Genomic DNA, 22959 nt, shown 5'->3' on the forward strand with positions numbered 1-22959 from the left:
TAAAATCCACAGAAATAACATCTGTCTCAGCCTTGGCATCTGTCTCTGCTCTTAGGCAGGCACAGAGGTAGGTGAAGGCACAGTTCAGACTGTACTTGACTCCACTGGATGGCCCCCAAGCCCAGGGCTGGGATGGTGTCGGCCCAGGGTAATTAATCTGACAAATGAATGATGCTAGTTGAGGACTTGACAATCCTATTCCTAGTTTGCACTTCCCTTCAGCAAGGGAGAACAGAGGTGTTAAAAACTTACTTCTATTGCATGTCACTAGAAATACTGCTACAGAGTAAAACTCAGAAGTTTAACAGGCATGCACAAAACTTTTGGAGGTCCCACATGATTCCATTTCTCTTGCTTTGAGGATAGCTTCATATTATGCCCATATTTTTTTCTGTCAACAACTTAGACACTCTCTAAACCTAAATACTGTCTATTTATTTCACTCTGTGTCTTCATCCTTTTGTCTAGAGGGTATAATCCTCTTGTTCCCTTGGGATGGTATGCACTTCTTGGTAACTGAAACAGTTTCTTCAGCATTTTCTAAAGCATATTTACCAAGAGTGATATCACAAAAGTGATTGCCTAGATCACCAGTTTTTGGGGCACAGGTGACTGTCCAATATGACTGACAACACACCTGCTTTCCTATGAGTAGCTTTTGTTCTTTTCTATATATGAAACATTGTGGTGGACACAGTTTTGAGCTATGATTACTGACCAACTGATTTAGAGATGTGGCCTTCTTAGAGATACTTGCTCATGTACTTGTTTGTCTCTGCCCACATGCCAGCAGGCCAAACATCACAGAAATTTATCTGAACCCCAGAGACTAGGACCTAGCCTCCTGTGTTTGCAACACCTTTCTGGAGCTAAAACTTTGTTAGTTACAAAGTGTATAGCCACTACAATAACAAGTGTTGTATTAAGTGAAAAGGATACTTATTATCAATGGTTTCTGGTTGCCCAAAGTCTACTATCCCACTGGTTTAGCCCTGTATTTTATTCAAACACACAACCCATGGTTCCTCTAGTACAAATGCAACGCCCAGCAACAGCAACATTCAGAACTCCATTTTCCAGCATAACGTCTCCAAATGCCAGAGCAAGCTGGCAATCAACAACATCCTGCACACGCTGGGCTTGTGTGCAACCCTGTCCATGTGAGTTGCTTCTGGAACTGTTTCAGGAACAGGAGCAGAGGACAAGCGACATGCAGGACCTGCCTGTGGCTTCTGGCACCATCTTGGAGGCACATGTGCCCTTTGGGAATGACACTTGCAGGGACCCATCCCCTTGAGAGTCCATCCAGCACAACTGAGAGGGAAGAGAAGCAGTGCTCAGTCCTTAGTCTGTGAAGGCCAGTCTGTAATGTATACGGGAAGTTTTGTAAGTGTAAAGATTTAAGAAGCAGCAGGGAAAAATATGTGAGCTACATACAGCTGAAACAGATGTGGGACATCTGAGTGGAATGTGAGGAACAGAAAAAAGTTCAGTGACTACAGGAACAGTCCTGCTACTACTGACTCAAAAAATAGAGAGGCCACTGTGGGAGAAATAGCAATCCATTGCCAATGCAATTTAATATTTATAAAGCAAGCATCAGTATGGCAAGATTTCAAGTCCTACAGACAGCAATGAAAAGGGAACGTCATCAGGAGATTACAGTACACAAAACCATGAAAGACGGTCCAAACCAAATGGCTTCAAATTTCTTCCTTAACAGTCAAAAAATGTTAGGAGAAAGGAAGAGAGCCTCAGCTGAGCTGTGCGCTGCACTGGAAGAGTTTTGATCACCAGTCACATATTTGAGCTACTCAGGCATCCTCAAGCAAGAGTCGCCCATAGACGCCTGGGGACAGCGGCCGCCCGGGCGCTGCGGCCAGCTCTGAGCCCGAAGGCGGTGCCGCACGCTCGCTGCAAAGGTTGCCTACCTGCAACGCTGGCTAAGGCTGGGTAACGGACGCATAAATCCCTCCCAGGTGTAAAGACCCCAGCTGCCAAGATCTCTAGACTGCTCGAGGATTAAAACCACATCCACAACAGTCACTTTAGATTATTTGATCCTGTGCTTTAATTAGCTAAGGAAACACTTCCAGTTTAAGGGGTTATGAACTACCCACACTGCAAAACTATATCCCTTTCAATCAGCTTCAGCTGTGTATCTGTGTGTCCTACTCTTGACATTACAACTTCTGCTTTCCTTGTCCTCTGAGCCTGTAAAACTCTCTCTGAGTTCATTTATCAGTGTTCCCTTGTCTAAGTTTAACCTTACAACAGGATCTTGAAGCAGGTGACCCTGCCTTCTCATCACAAATCATTTCCTCTGCTGAACAGTTACTGTGCCTTCTTGGAGGTAAACAGAGTTCTTGGGAGATGGGTTACTTATTTGCACAGGTCAGCAAGTATTTACATACTGATATACAACAACAAAATGATATAATAAGAGAGTTGCAATAATGAGTCACACCTGGACATCATTACATAGGCAGAACTCCTAATCAAGGCAAAAATCTATTTAGAGAAATAACTCCAAAGGCATTTATCACTCCCTTTTCTGTGTTGTTTACCTCAATGGAGAAATCAGAAATCACCATTTAGATTCAGTTTACTAGGTTTAAAGGGATTTTTGGCACTTAGGAAATTATCTCTATCACTCAGTATTTTTTTAGCTATTTAAATTTAGCTATTTAAAGCTAACTGACAGACATTCCTGAATATATTTGAGGAAAATATCTGATTTATACAAGACAGCCAAGCACGTATTTTCAAATGTAAATTCTAAGAATCTGTTTAAAACAGTCTTTTAATACTACATATAAAAAGGAGGGGGAAAAACACAAGCAAAAATGTGGAACCATAACCTACAATCCCACCATAATTAACTTAAGTAATTTTTCCTGAAAATTACTGCAGATTTAACATCAGACTGTACTAGCTATGAGGTACTCGTTCTTCTTGTGTCCATCTCAGCTTCTGCTGCAAAACATTTCTGAGCATGAGGATGCACTACAACAAACCAACCAACATATCTCAGTTACTAATTTCTTGTGTTATTTAGAAAATAACAATGCTATACTTCGTTTGTATATACACTGTAACGGAGGAGAAATCAAAGACCCAAAAGCATGTCTTTCAGCACCCAGGAGAAGTCTGCAGTGAATTAAGGGTTTCCAGGCTGAAGGTGCCACTTGCTTCTGCCATGTGTTACACTACAGGCAGGAGAACCTCTAACCACTGGTTTTAGTAGTTTGCCTAGATAACCTTTACTGAAAGCCTAACCTCCACCAAAGGTATCTCTACAGGGTCCCTCCAAATAGCTCTCTACTAGGAGAGGGTAATAAGGGAAAAATCAACATGCCTATGTATGGAGAAAAGAAGAAAAGAATACTCCAAATCTATCTAAAGTAAAAAGAGACAAAACTCTGGGAACTGGAGGTGGTGGTGATGGAAGCATTTACTTAATTACTGAAGTAATGACCCCACTATTAATGAGTACAGGGGGCATAAGGAGCCAGACTAGATCAGATGGGGAGGTAGTTCAGCATAAGAAAAATTCTTGAAACAGCAAGCACACAGTTTGCGCTTGAGAAATAAAGCTGAACACGGTTACTGCAATTACACGAGCACATACTGCCCCCAGAAGGCAGCATCCCACACTTTTCCACTCTTGCTTTTTTCCACTGCTTCTTATCTGCCTGCACTAACATTTACTGCAGATGGAAGTCAAGTGATGCTGGCGGGGAAAAAGATCCCAGCTTCATGTATGAAGCGATGGACTCCGAGCTGATCATTACTATTCACAAGTAAGATGGGCAACAGGGATAGCCAAATATATGGAACACTGCTCTAACAGAAAAGATTAAGTAAATTGGAACTCCAGATTGGAAAGGAAACAAATTAAAGTGATGTGAAACTTGCATATAAAATAACAAGGGGTTTCAGAAGAAGAAAGGAAAGAAAACAACTCTGATAAAAGCTATAAACATATACTTTCCATTAAGAAGCTGGTCCTGGGATTTCTCTTGGAATTCACCAAGCCAGGTAGCCTTAGACTTGCTAGGTGCGTATCAGGATAACAGGTCTTAGAACAACAGGGTGACATGGTCCTCCAGAGTTCCTCACACCCCTGCTGCCACCTGGGCTCCCCAAAAGTACATCGAGTCCAGTCTTAGCTACAGAAATTCTCCTCCCTGAATGGTCCACCCTGACCTCCATCAACTCATAAGCAGCACCAACCACCTTTCCTAGCCCATAGCCTGAGCCCTGGGGCATGAGGGCTGGGCAGCACAGACCTGGTACTTCCTGGAAGAGTCGGGTAAGATCTCATGATCCCAAGCAGGGCTCTGAATGCTCCCTCCAGCCATCAGCTGGGCCTGCACAAATTCATCACAACCCTCGGCAGAGGTATGCAGCCCTTGAGAGAACCAAGGGAACCCATCTTAAGATATCAAAGTGGCTGCCACCTTCAGAGCAATTTTTTGTGCCATCTTCTCACTTCATTCTTATTTATAGTTAAATTCTTCTACTCTGAAGCCTGAAAAAGCTTTAAATCCGTTTCCAACCTTCCCCTCTGCATAACACATATCTGCAGTAATGCATTTCCCTTTGCTATTTCCCAGCAGGCTCAAAATGTTAAATTGTGATCCCACAAGATAGTTTGCTGCAAACAGGCCTCGGCGCTTTCATAAATGCACTGCTGAGTAACAGCACAGGCAGCGAAGTGGAGTGACCCGGGGTGAGAAAGACTAGCGCGCTCTGAGGAGCCCAAGCGCACGTACCTTCGATGCACCTGGAAGAGTGATGGAAGCCCTCGGCCGCGAGAGCGAAGCCCCCTCGGTACCGGCCACAAGGACAACATGGCGGGGGGACGGGGGAGCTCGGGGCCCGGCCGGGCGGCGGCCGCCAGGGGGCGCCCCCGCACGGGGCCTCCGCCCGCCCGGGATCGGCCGGGCCCCGGGATCGGCCGGGCCCCGGGATCGGCCGGGCCCCGGGATCGGCCGGGCCCCGGGATCGGCCCGGGCCGGCAGACGGTTTACTGTTTGCTGCTCAGGTGTGGCCAAAGCTACAAAAGGAGTTATTTTTACGGGTAAGGTGTTCAAAAATCTCACAGGGCGGAGGATTTTTTTGAGCTGTGCTTTGTGTCCTTATCGGTCTATGAAATTTTACTCAAAAGCTTTAAGGGCAGAACCTGTTCAAACTTGTTCAAACATTTACACTGACAGAAAGATTTAACATAAGATCGGTAGGTTTATGCAGGCTGTACAAGTTCCATCGGTTTGCAATGTTTGCTATCCTAACAGCAGCTCCAGGTTGCTGTAAATCTAAACCCCAAGCTCTGCCCCAGTGCAGCCCCAGCACAGCCTGCGGTGCAGATGATGGGAACTCGAGCCCTCCCCACGCCGTAAGGCTTGGTGTGGCGCTGAGGTGTACGAGGGGCTGTCTGCGTGTGGTGCTTGCCCTCCTCAAACAAATCTCTGTCCATCGCAGTCCAATTCCTGCAGCGCCCCAGCAAGTAGTCAACAAATCCCCCAAACTGGGAATCTTCTGCAGGACTCTTAATTGCAAACTCAACAAGAAGGAGGAATTGATCAAAGAGCAAAGCGATAATACAACAATGGACACGACACATTTCTGTGGCAAAATCCAGTTTAAACATGACACAGTGAGAGCTCGTAATTCTTGAAAAGTTATTTTCCAGTAAAGGATCTGTTTATGAACTAAGGCACCTTTCAAGAGTTGTGACTAGTAAGATAAGACCCATGCCATCAGACTATTTACATTTGTAAATATGGGCCTGGAGCTGTCAGATTTTCAGTTGCTGGTTCCACAGTGGCCTCAGATGAGACCTACACTTCTTGCTTCTATCTCTTTGTTTGCAAGGTGATAATAGCACTTATCTCTCCTATAAATCACATACAGAGCTATGACTGACAATTGGTATATAAAGAATTAAGACTTGTTAACAGTCACTGAAGTTATGCCAACTAACAACCCTGCAAATTCCTTCTGTTCTTGCTGTGGGTGTATTCACTTAGCTAATGAATATCAGTGTGTGGGATTAACCAGACAAACCTGTACCCAGTGAGAAATGAATACTATGTAGGGTGTGCATCCCTCTCAGCAATCCATGATTAATACTTGTTTCTACTAGGGTTTATACTTTTCATAAACTCCAAAATAATAAATCCCAGTTTGCTCAGGGGACTTAATTTTTCTAAATTCAATACTCTGGAGGTGGTGGCTCCCCAGGTGACTAACAAAGGACAAACAAAAAATTGGGAGAAAATCACTCTTGCTCTGTTGAATCTAAACGCGCATCCCCATTGCAAACAGGAGGAGGGGCTGTTGTTTGCTGTTTAGAGTTCCCAGGGCTGTTTGCCATGGCCAAGGGCAATGTTTGCTACAGCTGTAATATGTTACGTGCTGTTGATTTTAATTGCTTTTCAAAATGTGAAGACAACTGTGATATTTGAAAGAGGCAGGCAAGCTGCACTAATAGGCTCTGTTCTGCTGCAGATCTAGTTCACACTGTGCCATGAAGGCTTTTTTGAAAAATTCTTCCAGTACCCTGGGGAGTGAGGAAGGAAAGGAAGGATCTTAGGCATGCCCTACCCAGCCAAAGAAGTGAGCCTGATTAACTGTTTATCGTGGAGCTCTATCAACAGAGGCCTATGTTCCTTCTTACAAGACCCTACAGTAAAAGCAGCTAGCTGTAGCTACACAGCTATGGAGCTACTCTATTAAGCCGTACTGTGTGTAAAAGCAACACTGAACATCATATTTGGCACAAGTTATTCAGTCGAGTTGAGAACTGTCTTGGGAATTGGTGGTTTAGTACTTTCGTTAGAAATTAGTAGCCAGCCATGCACCTTGGTTGAAGGCTCAGGGCGGTTCCTCAGATCTTTGGGAACACTCCAGTTGCAAGCTAATGTCCATCTGGAGGCTGTTCCCCAGAGGTTTCAGATCACGGACCCAGATGGTGATGTATGATGGAAATTCATTGCTTCCTTCCACTAGGCAATCAGTATTCTGGGATTTTGACTCACCTAGAAGTGGGTTGGAGGTGCAGTGGAAGTGCTGATTACATCTGGGTGCTCCTGAGCGATGGGAAATGGTGCAATTTGCTTCATCCAGCCCCTTGGAATCCAAGTGCGTAGGCTTTCTCCCGGGGCTCGTGTAAAGTCTCAGCCCCATATGTGGAGTGTGTTTCTCACTAGCAAGAGATGAGCCGAATGAGAGTGACATGTCAGAGGGTTAGGAACCTTTGCCTCAGCAAAGCTGTACTGCACAGACCCCACAGCTGGCTTTTTTTTTGTAGATGTGAGCAAACTTAGCACTAAAATCACAAAAACCACCAACAAGGCAACTAGTGGAAACTGGCAGATTCAGATAGATCAATGGAGCAAAGCTACTGCTTTTACCCTATCACTCCTGGATAACCAGAGGGTTTACAGTAAAACTGGATGTAAACATGATTTTCAGTCATGAATCCCAGTTTCTGCTCCTTCATAAGAGATAGGTGTGAATTCTCTGTATGCAAGCTGCTTAGCTCAAACACTTGCACCAGAAGTTACATGTCTATTTAGAAGTACAAATGAGTCACAAATAGAGACTGACGCTCAGAAATGCTTGAGTTCCCAGTAATTTCAAAGCAAGCTGTGGATGTTGAGTATCTCTGGGGAAAAAAAAAAAAAATAAAATCAGTCTGCTCTCATGTGCCAAATATTAATTCTTGGAAGACTGACCTCACGCATGCTGGCTTACCTCTTGTTTGACCTCTCTGAGACCTGTTTTCCTCCTCTGAATTATGTAAATAATAATATCTCTCCTTGTAATTTGGCTGAATAATACTGTGTAAATACTAGATATGATTAATTGCTGTCCTCACACATCAGGAATAGGCAAATCGTGAATTTCACCATTTCTAAAGATTTTGTCTTTTAGCCTGTTTTAATTTGACAAATAGGTTGTACTGAAAAAACCCAAACACTTGCAGTTACATACCTTGCTGAAATTACAGCCAAAGCCATAGCTTACTGACATGAACATCATCTGCAAAAAAACCAAGCACTTCGGATTTCTTTGCATAAACAACCAGATGCAGGTCTGAACAGAGACAAGTCTGTGCCGGCCACCTTCGCCACCCTGTTCCAGGTTCCAGTGCAACACGGGGCTGTGCAAGTTCTACCTGCCAGGGCCCTGCCTGCACCTCCCCTGCCCCAGGATTTAGCTGCCTGTGCTCCATCTGGGCTGATGGTGCTCAGCTGTAATCCAGGTTCAGATTGGGAAGCGGGGGTCTGCCCTGCCTGTGCTCAGGAGCGGTGCTGAAGCTGCGGCGCTCGGCCTAGGTCCTTGCTGAGGTTGTGCTGAGGGTAGGCACGTCCCTGGTCTCGTACCTCCCTGCCCCGCTGACCTCCTGGCCTGACCTCAGACGTGCCGTTACGGGCTCACCTGGCAGCTGGGTGCTTGGTGGAGGCCGGTTGCCATCACTGTGCCTGCCCGGCTCGCCACGCTGGCCAACCGCGGCCCAGCCGGCCTGGGCGCAGCCCGGCCTGCCCTGGGGTGAGTCCCCGCTGCCAGCTCGCCTCCCCAGGGCAGCGCCTGCCCCTGCCGCTCCCTGGCACCCCAGGCTTCAGAGCAGCACGATTCCCCTCCCACAAAGGGGTCAGAGATGCAAGAAAAAGGTCTCCTGATTATTTTTTATCTTGGACAAACAAACGTATTTGACTGTTTTAGGCGAGCAGAAGTCCCTTCATACTTCCATGCCTATAGCTTAAAAGCCTAAAAGCTTAAACTTTTGGTGAATCAATTCAAAAATTTGTGTTTAGACCGAAAATTTTCCTGGAAACTCTGCTCTTACAAGGCAGCTGACTAGCTGATCTTCACCAGTGAACTAACTATGTCTGAGAAATACACAACAAAACTTCCTGTAATCTAAAATGGAGACTGCTGAGTGCTTTCAGCCCTCATACACACCACCAGCTCCTCGCCATAGACAGCTAGCTGCCGTGCTGCAGAGGTCTGTAGAGGTGTAGTGTGTACAACACCAGACTCAACGAAACAGCCCGAGTCGGTCTGAAACAAACCTGCCTTGTCCATTACACTGGTAGGGCTCAGGGTAGTAAACACACTGCCCTGGCATCTGGGCCATCTTGGCCTGCCTTTGCTAAGGTGGATGGAGCAATGGTAATGAACACCAGCCAACATTCACCTTGTGTCATCCAACTCCAGTTAAACACGCTCAGGAGAGAAAGCAAAGTCATAACTCACTGTTGTAGAAAATGCATTGTAAACTATCTAAAGAAAAGACAGGCAGAAAATACTCTTCATTGGTTCAATATGGAGATGCTTGTCACTATACTCTGTACAGGTAAGATTCAAAACAAATCTACTACCAGCTAACCATTTAGACACAGACATTTAGAAATGTTACTTCACTTAGCTTGTACTTTTCCAGGGAAGTCATTGGGTCCTCTGCTTGTCTTGTGTTTGTACAGTAATTACCACAATGGGGCTTTGGTCTATAACCAGTGTTCCTAGAGCTATTCAATAGCTGAGGCATTTAAGAGGTATCAGAAAATTGCCCAGTGCAACTGGCAGATATCCTCACTGGTTGTCACAGGGCAGACTAAGGACAGGATAGGACAAAACCAGTAACTTTGAAAGAAAGCTAGAGGCAAAATGGTAGGATTGTTTTGTGCTGTGCTTACACCTTATGTAATCTGAATAATTAAAAAAAAAAAAAAAGATGAAAGCTTTTGAATAGTTACTTTGTTTCAAAAAATACATTAATTACCATATTAACCTAAAGGGAGAATGATGGAATCTAGAATGACCTTTGTTTTTCCAAGTAGATTAACTTTAAAAAAACTTATTCTTCCTTTTGAGTAAATACAGTAGTCAAGAATCAAAACTTTACATTATTAATGGTATAACCCAAAGCAAAAAATACATTATTTCAGTACCATGTGTACCTGTAATACGCTGAAATAATTTCAGCCATTGCATGATAATTGATTGCTGAGATTTCCCACATTATTAGTTTTCTCTGATTTAATAATTTTTTTTGTATTTATACTTTTATAACATATTTTGATGTTTCTGAGGCCAAACATTTTGTTTCCAGTGTTGTCTCTAGCTAGTCATAGTTGAATGATGTGACCGATTAAAAATGGATTATGCTGCATGGGGTATTTCCTTTATGTCTTCAGTCTATGCCTAATAGTACTGTTTTTCTTACTACAAAATATTTTGGTTTCCTTGAAGAAGTCCAGTGACAGAGATGAAAACAAAGATAAAATTATCCAAACACAGATGCTCAAAAGCAAACATACAAGAACACCAGTATAAGGATCATTTGAAAAGTAATGCCTTAATTTGCTAGAGAACAAGTTTTAAGAATAAGATTGTTAAAATCAGATTAAGGGGGCATGCTGAGCCTCAGATTTTGTCCCTGGTTATTGAAGGAAGACACTTCAAAAAATCCTGTTTCTTAAAATGACTGATTTTCTCTGTGAAACAGTGACAGCCATTTTGTCTCATTTCATCATTTGGGAAGGCACTCCAGACCAATAGCTGTGATCATCAGAGAACTTCTTTCAGTTTTCAGCCCCACTCATAACCAGTAGACACCGTCTGTACAGTCTGTTCCAGGGGTTCCCCTAGGTGACATGTCTTGCAGAAATAGTTTCTGCCATGTAAATGCCAATGCAGACATACAGATTTTCCATACAGTCACCTTTGTGACTATCCAGTGCCCAGATCCCTGCAAACTCACCTATACATACCCGTGTTTACTGCTTTTTGTTTCCTTGGATCCTCAAGTCTTGTCTCTGTATTTTTCAGATTTTTGCCTGAGTAAGCACTGCGTACAGTGTCAGCAGATTCAGCACCTATGTGCAGAGGAAGGAAGACTGCCCCCAGCCTTTAGCTGTAGATTAGGCCTTCATCCTCCTCTCTCAGAGAAGAAGCTGCAGATGACATGGCACATGAACAATGTTCAGCTGGAGAAGAGATCTTCAACTCAACAGATAGACAGTTGTTGAGCCTAACAGACAGCTAATGTTTGTGACTATTAACAGCATTTGCAGATACCGGCATTGAAAGATCATGTTTTAAGTTGCTGATTCAGGGAATTAATTTTAATGGATTTGGTTGGCACTGAAAATAAGAAATGTCTCTACAAAACATCACAAGAATCATAAGAACAGACAAACCTTAAATTAGTGGGCTGGACATTTTAAATAACCTGACAGTAATGAAGGTGCTTACAGCCAACATGTGAGTCAGTGGCAGAGCTGGTAGTAAAACTTAGCTTTGCAACTCATGAATCAAGGCTCCCTCCAAGGCATAAAACTGGCTTCTACAGTAAAGCAACTTATGTGTGTTTTCAGGGTGAGAGAAGAGATTGGAAACTGTGCTGATAACCTAAGTCTCAGTTACCAGCCAGGTCAAAAGACAGGATGCCAAACTGTGTAGATCAAATACTTTCATCTGTGATGACGCTTCTAAAAGCATGTGAAATATATAACTGTTTTAACAGATTCTGTAATGGACTAGACCTCTCGTTATCCAGGCAACTTGAGCAGGTGAGTCATTTATAATTAGGTATCTGAATTTCCCAGTTGATCAAAAGCAATTTTTTTATTAGCTCCTCAGCATTCCCTCTTTCTTGTCTTAGCCTGAAGAAAAGGAAAACCCCATACTGACATGGGAGAGAGCAGGAAAACAGGTACAACAAAAAGCACAGCATTGCTTAATGAATTGGGAAAGGAATGAGGATACCTATCTCATAGCTTTTTGTTTACAAGTTCCTTCCTCCAACGCTACCCAGAGAGGGTGTAAGTGCCCTGCTTTTCCAATTATCAGGTACCAAGTAACCAAGGAGTAGATTCCAGCAGGAAGCTGAGGAAGGTAATTTTTAATGTCCATTCTGTGTCTACAAATAGGATCCCTGTGCCCGTATTTTGTCTAACTATAAGTTGAGTTGATACTTATAGGTATAAGCTAACGTTATATAAAACAGATTTTAAGTGACTGAATCAATTTACACTTGAAGATGAAGCAGCTTCATTAAATGGGTTCAGCATTCAGCTAAACTAATTGTACTTTTCTGCTTACTGATCTTCTCCAATACAGACAGGCCACAATAAAGTAAAGTAACAAAAATGTAAAATGATTGAACACAGTAAATATTTTCTTTGCATACCCATGTACTAAGGCACTTCTTGCCTTAGGAAAAGAAAAAAAAGAACTGAAAAATACCTCACAAGTTAGTACATATTAAATAATTTCAATGATTCACTCATTTTAAGAGTATGATCCACAGATGGTTGGTCAAATAGGTAGGCATTCCTTCTCAAAGGCTGATATGGTATGAAAAATTTCTTAATCACACTACAGTGGCTTCTGATTGCAACTGTGTTTTCAGCAGCCCATAACCTTTCCTTAGTGTTATAGGAACATGCTAACCCTCACCACAAACAAATGCAAGGCCTGAGAACAGGTGTAAAGATAAATTAGGTAAATAAAGTTGTAAATAGTTGATCAGTTGAGCACAGAGACTGCAGTTTCTCTAGAGTCACTCAAGCCACTGTCAGTAAGGAAACTGGAATACAATATCACATAGCACGTGAATCAGCACGGTCAAACACATTCACCTTTACACTAATGATTGTGTACAAAGGTGCTAGCCTGAAGCCAGAGTTTCTCAGTCTCTGCAGAAGAAAAGGAATCATTAATTGCTTTTCTCATTAGAGAGTTTCTTTCCCTATAACATTCAGGCTCAAATTTCAATTTCAGACACACTAAAGCACAAAGAGTATTGATGTGTCTGAGTCCTGTTTCCTTACAATTCCACTAACAGTTTTCAGAAATAGATATGGATTAAATTATCTGTACCACCAACATTCTTCTCAGCAGAGTAGAAGGTGGGAGTAGACCTGGACTTCTGTTTGGTTTCCATTCATAGAAAGTTGGCACATTACCAGGTATTCAGCATATTATGATGTACTGCTACTCTATATTCATGAAGTCCCAAACAGAAGAATGTACTTGCAATACATCTGTATCTCCCCATCTGCAACAAACTAGCTCCTTGAAGGTTAAACACTACATAAGGGAGGAAGGAGATAAGCCATCCTATAAAGGAAGCCTTCAATCAGCAATAAATACAATGAAGGTAGGTAAGATCATCCTGTTGGAAAGCAGTGTGGAAGGAAACATGGAACCATTTCCTCCTAAAACCACACACTCACCATGCTATTCATTCCCTGGGCAAGTTTTTAGCTGCAGCTGCTAAGACTCACATTATCAGCCACATTATAAGGTGAGATCAACTCCTACTGTTTCCTATGGAACTCATGCAAAAACTTGATAGGAGACAAACTGAAGGCAAAGATGTTTGGAAAGTGGGAGAGTTTCCAGAGGTGCACCTGCATTTTGGAGCTTTTTTCCCTAGCTGTACACGTGCTATAGACAACAGAAACCTTTACAAGCAAGGTAAGGCCACTTTACCAATTATTTCTGAGTGGTGCCAGAGAATTGAGCAGGAAATGCACTGAGAACTGGCAGGAGGAAAGGCAATCTTCCTGTTTAAGAATGCTGCCTGACACAAATACTTCATTCAAGCGCCTCATGGATGCAAAGGTTAAAATGCCCCAGAGACGGAAGGACACTGAATAATTTAGGGTTTGGCAAATTCACCTCCTGAACGTTGTTAGTTGCCAAGAAAATTCATTCTGACTCACACAAGCGTCCATATGTATTGTTCCACAAAAGGATATGAATATGTGTAGTACTTGTATTGATGGCCCTTAAAAGTGGTTAAAAATTTCCAGCAGTTTTAATAGATTTCTATTTCGCCTGAAGAATAGTTCCGGTTTGCAGAGGAGACCTCCTTAGGCTCTCTGAATGCCACTTGTCCAGAAAGACCTGGTGGGTGGCCTGCCTGGGAAAAAGAGAGCAAAAGCACGGAAGCGGAGGTGACCTGATAATGTGTCAGCAAGGAGTGGCAGGCCTGAAACAGACAGTACAGATCCAAAATGGGATAGTGACATACAATCAAAGGCTACTTTGCTACAACAGTTCTGCCCTCCAGAGCTCTTTATTTATTTATTTATTTATTTTAATCCTGTGCAACAGGAACCCTGAGGAAACAGCATCTGACCTTCCCAGGGCTGATGTTTGGTGATTGACAGTGATGTTGACACAACTGTCAGGTTATTTCATCACAAAATTTGGCCCCTTAATGACTAAATTTGGTTCTTAATTATTTCAGAGAATGGCTGACTGAAGATCTGCACATGTGTTTGTCAAAAAGATTTACAGAGGGAAAACCAAGCCTTAGCACTGTGGATGTTCAGACTTTATTTTGTTAAAAACACCCTCGGCTTTGCACATTTAAAACATCTATCTTGGACAGCAGCACGGTCTTCACATAGTCATTAGTCAAATAACACAGCATGTCTGGGTGGTAAGGAAGCTTTATAGTCCACTAAATGGATATGTACAGTGAGAAACTGAAAAATTCTGACTTTCCTAAAGCAACAAAACAAGACACCAGCAAACAATTTGGATCTAGATGATAACATTTTCCTACTTTGCTTGATGTTACTCTTCTAAGTGAACTAGCAGAACTCTTCAATTCTGTCTCCAAAACCAAATCTTTTCATTCCATACTTGTGGGATCTTCCCATTCTACACTGGACAGGCTGGAAATCATAGGTTTCTTGCCATTAAAAAAAAAAAATAATCAAACTGTTACATTTCAAAAAAATTGTCTGCATGTCACAAATTTCTGTCTCTGCTAGTTTCATGCTTTGAACAGAATTTAAAAATCACATCCAGTGAGCATATGTCCCTTGCATTTGATAACTTATCACTTCCCTGGTGTCCACACTCCAGCCATTGATGTCTGTCCACATAAGGACTCAAGCGTGCTAATGGTATTTGTAAGGGAGACGAGGTAAATGGACAAGGCACACCATAAATGGCCAAGACACACTAATATAAAGCAGAGATCAAAAAGGTATCTGCATCCCCTCAAAGGCTGGAACAGAGAAAAGATTTAAGAGCCCTTCTCTCTTACTGGCATGGGCACCAGGGCAGGACTGCCCAGATTTGGAGTCCAGAAACATCGCCACTCTTTATAAGTAAAGGAGCTCAGTCTAATTTTTTTGCTGAGAATTAACTGCTTGTTTTAATGTCCCCACAAACTATTTGGCAGCAGCTCGAAGGTTTCTTCAGACAGCTGTGGGATATTAACTGAGCACTTCACGCTCCTAGCAATGCAATAATTCCCTAACCACGGTATAATTAAGGGCTTTGTTAAGGTCCAGTGACATTATTTGTGCATTTGAAGTGCTGCACCTTGTTTCATAGGTCAGACTGACAAAAAAGCCCAATTTCTAGCCAAACTTTTATCTGCAAAGGTGGATTCTTTAATAGTGCTTCATAGGGTCTGGAGGTATAGTCCATCCTCAGCCTGCTCCACTTCTCCTCCCCTTGGAACATAACCATTCTCTGAGTTTGCTTTTAGTCACCATTAAAGCCCTGGTGCTCAGTTAGAGAACTGACTTGGCTCTCTTGAGATCAGAGCAGCTAAACATTGAGCCTTTTGTTCTCATCAACCAGTGAAAAGAGAACTAAATTACTGAGTGGATGATTCTATCTTATTTGATCATCATTTACAATTTCTTCCTTTGTTTCCTGTCATGGATTTCCCTGGGAAAGAAACAAAGAAGCTTTCCCTGCCTGGTGTGTGATTTTCCCTGCCCTTCTGCTGACATGCCAAATGGTTGGTGCTGACTGGTGATAATATTACACTCTATGCAAGAGGCAAAGGGGAAATGACCTGTCAGCACCCAAATAATAAAACTTGCAACCGTCATATTTCACTGCTGATGACTTATTTGTATTTCTATCTCTTCAGAGCCTTTTTCACCCTGGAAGATCCTAAAAAAAACTTAAAATACATTCAGGAATTAAAGCTGATTCTACCAACTTTTTGTCATGCAGGTGCTTCATTAAAATCTGCACTAAAATCATGGGGATGACTCATAGGAATGTCTGCAGAGGCAAGCACCATTCTAAGTAGTAAGTACATTTATCAAGTACACCATATGCATTGTCTGCCAGATGGCAGCTTATATCTATAAAACAGGCATCAAGAGAGCTGATAAAAACTTTAACAACTTTAGTGACAAACACAGGTCACCTTCAGATGACTAACTTTTTGTTATAAGTGCCATTTCATGTTTCATGTCCCAGCAACATAAAGATACGAGAACTACTTGAGATGTTAACAATACTCTGCATTTTTCTAGTTCATCACTATCTTCTCCTTTCATGTACAGATATTTCAGAAGATTTAAGGAACTCTGGCTCAAGCTTTGATATATGTAGACAGAAAGATCAAATATTGCCTAAAAGAATTTTAGACAAGTTTTCAAAAAAATCTCACAGAAAAAAAAAGAAAAAAACATGTTGTAATCAGAGACTAGCATGTTAAATAAAACTCACAAGGCAGTATAATAGAGAAATGATATTCTGGGCAAGTATGGGCATTCCAACCTGCTGGTATAGTAGAAACTATAGACTGACTTTTCTACAGTGACTAAAACCCCTTGAGGCTTAATGTAATTTAACGTGCTTTTCTTAAGGAAGTATGTTCAGTGTAGGTTTTGGCAACATTTTTTTTTTTTTTTCACACATGATGAATTAACCAGCAAAACATCCTGCTCTCTCTCACGCAGATGAAATAAACGGTATGATTTTCCATGTGAGATTTTTTCCCCAATAGGAGATTTTTTTAAAAAAAGGAAAAAAGAAAACACAGAGCAAACCCCAATCTAATCTCTGTTGAAAACATGATGTTTGGTAGAATATTAATTCTTATGAGAACTGAAATGAGATACCAACTTCTAAAAGGTTTTATGGGTGGGATTTTGCATATCCATTGTATCTGCAATTTTGGGTGTTTTTCATAACTGTAAGTTCCCCCACTGACTAGGATAACTTAAAAACTTCAGTCACTCACTACTCCATGTCTTTCTAGCCTATAAAGGCAGTTGGGTAGGAAAGGCACTGGGCTGAAAGTCATGGCATTCCCAAAAACCACTTCTGGTTCTCTCATGGATGCTCTGCAAGACATCAGGCAAATCAGCATCAACCTGCCGCAAAATCTAGCTCTGGATTGGGTTTATGCATCACCTTTCTATAAAATGAAAAGAGTGTTGGTTTAGAATAGAAAGCCTTCAGGGCAGGGAGGGTGATTTAGCAAGTAGTTATAAATTTCCTGGTATGTTGGAAGCCTGATTTCAGCACTGGCCTCCAGGCAAAACTTAAAGGTAATGCAAGAGATAATAAACTTTGCTGCAGCTTCCCTGTGGAGCACCTGGGCACTATCAGTGATCTTTATCCAACTCTTGTGTGTTTGACAGCTACTGTATTGCTTGCAAAATGCCAAGAGTTAAATCTATTGATGGTAGTTTCACATAACAACATGAAAAAAAGTAAAATATTTCAGATAACTGATAGCAAAACAGGTGTCAAAGGCCTCTCTCTGATCAAGACCCACACATCTTCAGCGAAACAGTGCTACAGGATATGCAGTTGTTAATAGAATTGTTGAAGATCTGTCCAGAATAGGAGAGGAAAGAGCTGTAATTTTAATTCCCCATGAGTAGTCACACTTGGATAAGCAGGGCCTGTTTCCACACAAAGGAAGATGCTAAGCACTTAACAGAATAATTTGCATGCTGGCCTTTTACTATTTTGTCCTCTTTCTGTGACTCCTGGCCTCTAGATGCATAAGTAATAAGTAAGTTTTTCTGGGTCCTTGTACTGTTAGCAGTTGCAATCGCGAATAGAACTTATCTACACAAAGCAGATAAGCAGGCACTTCTTTATTCCAGTGCTGGGAAACACGGGGGATAGCTCCACCAAAGATGTGTTCACTGACAGGTACAAAGCACAACATATTTATACACTTTTCAGCAGAGTCTTGGTTACATAAGATCAACAAAATTCATAAAGTTTAGTTTGACCTTAATAATGATTGGCTTTGAGTTACCTCACCTTACCTATATTCCTATTCTACATAAATCATTGGTAATCTTTACTGATTGATTTGAATAGAATGAGGGGAGGGTAATGATTAGCATATTCATGTTATTTCCTGGAAATCATTATCAAATGCAAATGTCTCTAATGCTTGCACGGTTCTGTCCTACGGGTGGTTGTCGATAGTCTTCCTCACTGTGTCTGCTGATTGAACTCCATCCTTGCGCATGCTCATTTAATCTTTGCCTGATCTTCCAAATCAAAACCAGTATCTTCTGGTACCTATTGTTTCCACTCAAGATCCATAACCAGTACCCATTGTTTTGATTCAGAGTCCATAACGATTCTTACAGTGTTCAAGGCACACACCATACTAGCTACCTATTCCTAAGGGCCTTAGTGTGCTTTGTATTCTCATAGCTGCTATAACTCCATTTTAAAATCGAAGTCATATTCTAAACTAAAATCAAAATAATATTCTAGGATACAAGCTATTTTATTAAGGTAACTGAGATAGTACCATCAAAAAATCACAACTCCCTTCCAAACAAATTGTTTGGAAGTGGTCAGGCAGAGTGAAGCTGGAAGACCAATGATGGCTGGAACCATAGGCTGAAAACACCTTCAAAACATGGTTGTACCCGGAAAGAAGAGAAAACCTGGGGACTGTCATTCAAATAACTAGATCTGGAGAAGTCTGAAAGAAAAAGCCATAGATAGGGCTAGTCTTGAATAACAGCTGTTCTAAAACATATATTTCTGTCATACAGAAGAATTTAATTTTATGTTCTATGTCTGTAATATTGCTTCTTTTAACTCCAGAAGGGGTGAATAGAGTGATTCTGGTGTAAGACAGTGTATATAAAATCTACTGGTGTTCCAGTTTAAAATAAATGTGCTATATTATTTTTAATTACCTGTATATAAAGTCAGTCTTCATATTCTCTGCCATCCACCTTCAAAACAGATACAACATATCTTCTTAAGTACAAGGAATCAAGAACTGTTGAGTAGATAATGATCTCAACATGCATGTGCTTGCAGCAACAAAACCAGTTTCTTCTGGGAGATGGACATTCTGTGGGTGCTGCCACTGAATATTATAATTTTGATGCGATTGCTAACATGGAAGCCTCCCCACCCTCTGCTAGCTTGCTGAAAACAGAAATCACATGATACTCAGATACTTAGTTGATTTTTTACTTCTATTTCAAGATATCTCCCCTAGTTCAAGTCCGGGCCAAAAGATAATACAACCTATGTCTTTTCAGATTTAGGAAATTATCATTGTTCATCTTCCACTATACAAGCCACTTTCTGTGTGACTTGTTCATGCAGCTCAGTGATCGGGCACTAGAAATATCAGGCACAAATTAATTCTTATTCTCTTTTGGTGACGGTTCCACCTGCAAGCTGTGATGGTCATGCCTTTTCTGGGGTCACTGAAAGAGCAAACCTTGCTATGTGAGCCTTCACGGACGATGATATCATATCCACACAAATACTTGCATTGCTGCACGTTTCTGTTTCTTCCCTTAAGCTTTGGAAGTGCTAAGGAGAACCTGAAGTGCTGTGCCCTAGCCAAGAGCATGTAAAATCCAAAGAGTTTTGGTTCTAAATAGGAATGAAAAAGTAAATAAAGTAGTGGGTGAAAGAAAGCACTGGTAGCCCAAGTGGATAGATAAAAGTCAATTTGAAGAGACATTAAAGGCCACTTTCAAGAGGTACATACACACAGCAGGACCTTCAGAAGTAGTTAGACTAGTTAAATCCTTGAACTATTCAGTGAAAGAGTTACCTGTGGGTAGGGTCAAGTTCCAAAATACAGTTCCTCTACATCCATAACTGGAAGTCAGATCTGATGGAGGTTAAAATCAGAACACATCTCTTGCACCTGTGACAAATAGAAGCTTAATACAGTAACTGGCTTTGGAGATTGTTATTTGGTGCTGAGACTGGCTTAGTCAGTATAGCAAATACTCTGGCTGGCAAATTCTCTCCTGCTGCATTAAGTCACATCTCTTGCGGGACACAACCACACAACCGTCCTCTTCATGGAGAAGACCCAGCATCTTTCCTCCTTAAACTTTAGCAAGCTACAGTTTTATTATTGGAAAACATCTGGGCCCGTGTGTATTATAGCATTGTTGCTATGGGCTAGCTAGTAAAATTAATATACAGTCCAAAAGGAGACCAACAGATGTGTATTTTCTGGCTATTTTGATGCGTGTTGAATTCAAGTAAGATCATTCCAGGTTCAAGATGGAAAATCCTATGTACTCTGGAATCCCTTGAAACCCTTAGCTTTCAACTATCTGTATTCCTTGTATCTTCTTATCATTCCTTCTCACCTCCCCAGAGTCCTACAGATACTAGATATTAGCTCCAGCCACAGCTCTACAACTGTGGATAAGCCTGACTGCCTTGACACCTTGCAAAAAGTCAGTGGGAGACTCTGTCTGCCTCTTCTCATCAGCAGGCTCTGCTATCTGTACCACACCACCCACTGGACTGTTTCCCACGGTGACACCAACTGACTTGCCTTATATTTAGCTACAGCAAGTCTCATGATGTTTCAGAATGTCCTCAGGTAAACTTACTAACTCCTCTGTCAAACCCATGAGTCAAGCCAGACAGCTTCTACTGTCTCACATGCTAAAAAGGTTAGTCCTCAATAATCTTTTCAGATCAGAAAAGCCTGTTTATTAGATGAGACAACCACACCTACCTTAACACATCTGCTTGTTTGAGCTTTTCTCAACCAAACAGCCAATAAGCCTCCAATAAGTAAAGGAAAGGAATAGATGTTCCCACACAGAGCTGCAATTCTCTACACTGCAAAGAGAAAGTGGATAAGGTCTCTTCTTTAGCTAGATCTCAAGACACAGGATGGACAGCCTGGAAGTCATGATTATCTTCTCATTGCTAGAGTGCCTTCCACAGACAGCCAAAGCTGGAAGAAGAGCTACAGTCCCAACAGGTTGCCAAGATGTATCAAGAGAGAAGCTGGAATTTGTCTAGTTTCCACAGTGTTACCATTGTCTTCTCTTCCCACAACCCTGTAATCTCAGTTCTATTCTCAGAGATAGAGATAACGATAGTGAGTAACTTATCTTGGAAGTGCTGGCTTCCATGACACTAGAATTTGGACACTGTCAGGATCAAAGATCAGCTTGGCCAAATAGACTGAGCAAAGTGAGCATCTATAAGAGATATGCCAAAAGGCAGCTGCAGCTGGGCAAGAGCTAACATTCAGTTGGAAACAAAACCCTGAAGAGCAGGTGTAAAACAGTAAGATATGACATAGAAATACAGAAAGGTGAACTTCCTCTCTCCTGGATGTGGATCCCAGCTCATTTGTTGTTTTCCCATCAGCTATACCTTGCCTGTTTGTGCGACCTTTTCATGAAAGGGTTCATGAAAGGCAGGATACATGGGGTACAGTAGATTGGAGAAATGTAGTGAAGTGTCTGTGGAGCAAGACAGAGGATAAGACCACCTCCCTCCTTGATGTATCAATCCTGCTTCTCTCCATGTACTTCCTAGGGAACTGGCTGGCATGTCTATATCCAAACTGAGCTCTGCAAAAGCTAGCATGAGCAGCTTTCTGCAAAACACTGTCCTGTTTCGTGTATGCGTCACGAAGCTCTACTTTCATCACAGCCCACTTTCTTTCCAAAGAGCTCTCAGTCCTTCTAGTCCCAAGTGGAGACAATGATCTGCACTCTCCTCTGATCATGCTCTAGGGATATCTCCAGATTCACAAAACTCTTCAGTCCCCACATAGAGCCTTTGAGGATTCCTTCCTCAAAGTTCATACCACCTATTTAATTGTTAACTCCTCTCACCTTGATACAGGGCATGTCTGCATTAGTACATGCTCATTATTTTATTATTTGATTTCCTGGTTTGGTCATAACTTTCAAAATGGTTTCTGAAAGATTTGGCATCTCCATTCCCTGTCTACCTTAAAGTGGACTTTGACTTGTGGTGCTTAAACAGGCAAAAATCCCCTTGTAAGACCTAGGCATGTTTTCACAATCATTCTGCCTGCCTGACAGGGTGTTGGGAAACATCTCAATTACAGTGTGCGCAAGTGCTCTGCAAGAGCAAATGACTCCCAACTTTCTCTAATGTGTTAATAGGTCTACTATAGCTGTAAAAGAGAAAAAGCCCAACAGGAAAGGCAGACATGACCAGTTCCTTCCTTAGACAGTCTCACTGACTTCAGCTCTACCACTCCGAGCCACCAAAGGCAATGGGGAAGAGAATTCAAGGGAAGTAAGCTGGGGCAATGAGCTGCACAACACACGCACAACTTACATGTTGCAGAACAAGACATAGGCCCAGGCAAGTCAGAGCATCACTCAGGCATGTGAATAGCAACTCGATGTTGCCAAAGTCCGAAAGCAGCCGCAGGCAGGTTTGTAGTGGTCACAGAATCACCTGCATGGTGTGGAGTGAGGAGATTAATCCCTAGCTCATGAGACTTGTCAAGACAGCCTATGCAGGCTGATTGGGGCATGCTTCTGTTTCTCTCCTTGTTCTCCAGATTTTCGCTGCCTCATTATGTTAATAACACAGTGTAACAACAACAAATCTTTTCAAGCTCACTTTTTTTACTGATTTTTTTTTTCAAAGTAGGAAAAGAAGTGTGTCCCATCTGTAACTTGTTACGCCTCACACTCTCTCTAGCAAAAATTGGAATGAGTCTAGAAAGCCACAGATTAGCTACAAAATTCAGCCCGTCAAATATCTATAGTTTCTCATACCAAAAGACAACGGATGGGTTTCTGTAGTTTTGTGCTGGTTTTAGCCAGCTGCCAGAAAACATTCCTATGATGAAGAATGGTCTTCGGGGTTGCAATCTCAAAGGCATCTGAGAGACTGAGGCTC

The sequence above is a fragment of the Tyto alba genome, unplaced genomic scaffold (genome assembly GCF_018691265.1).
Source record: "Tyto alba isolate M040663 unplaced genomic scaffold, T.alba_DEE_v4.0 Super-Scaffold_1, whole genome shotgun sequence".
NCBI classification, from domain to species: Eukaryota; Metazoa; Chordata; class Aves; order Strigiformes; family Tytonidae; genus Tyto; species Tyto alba.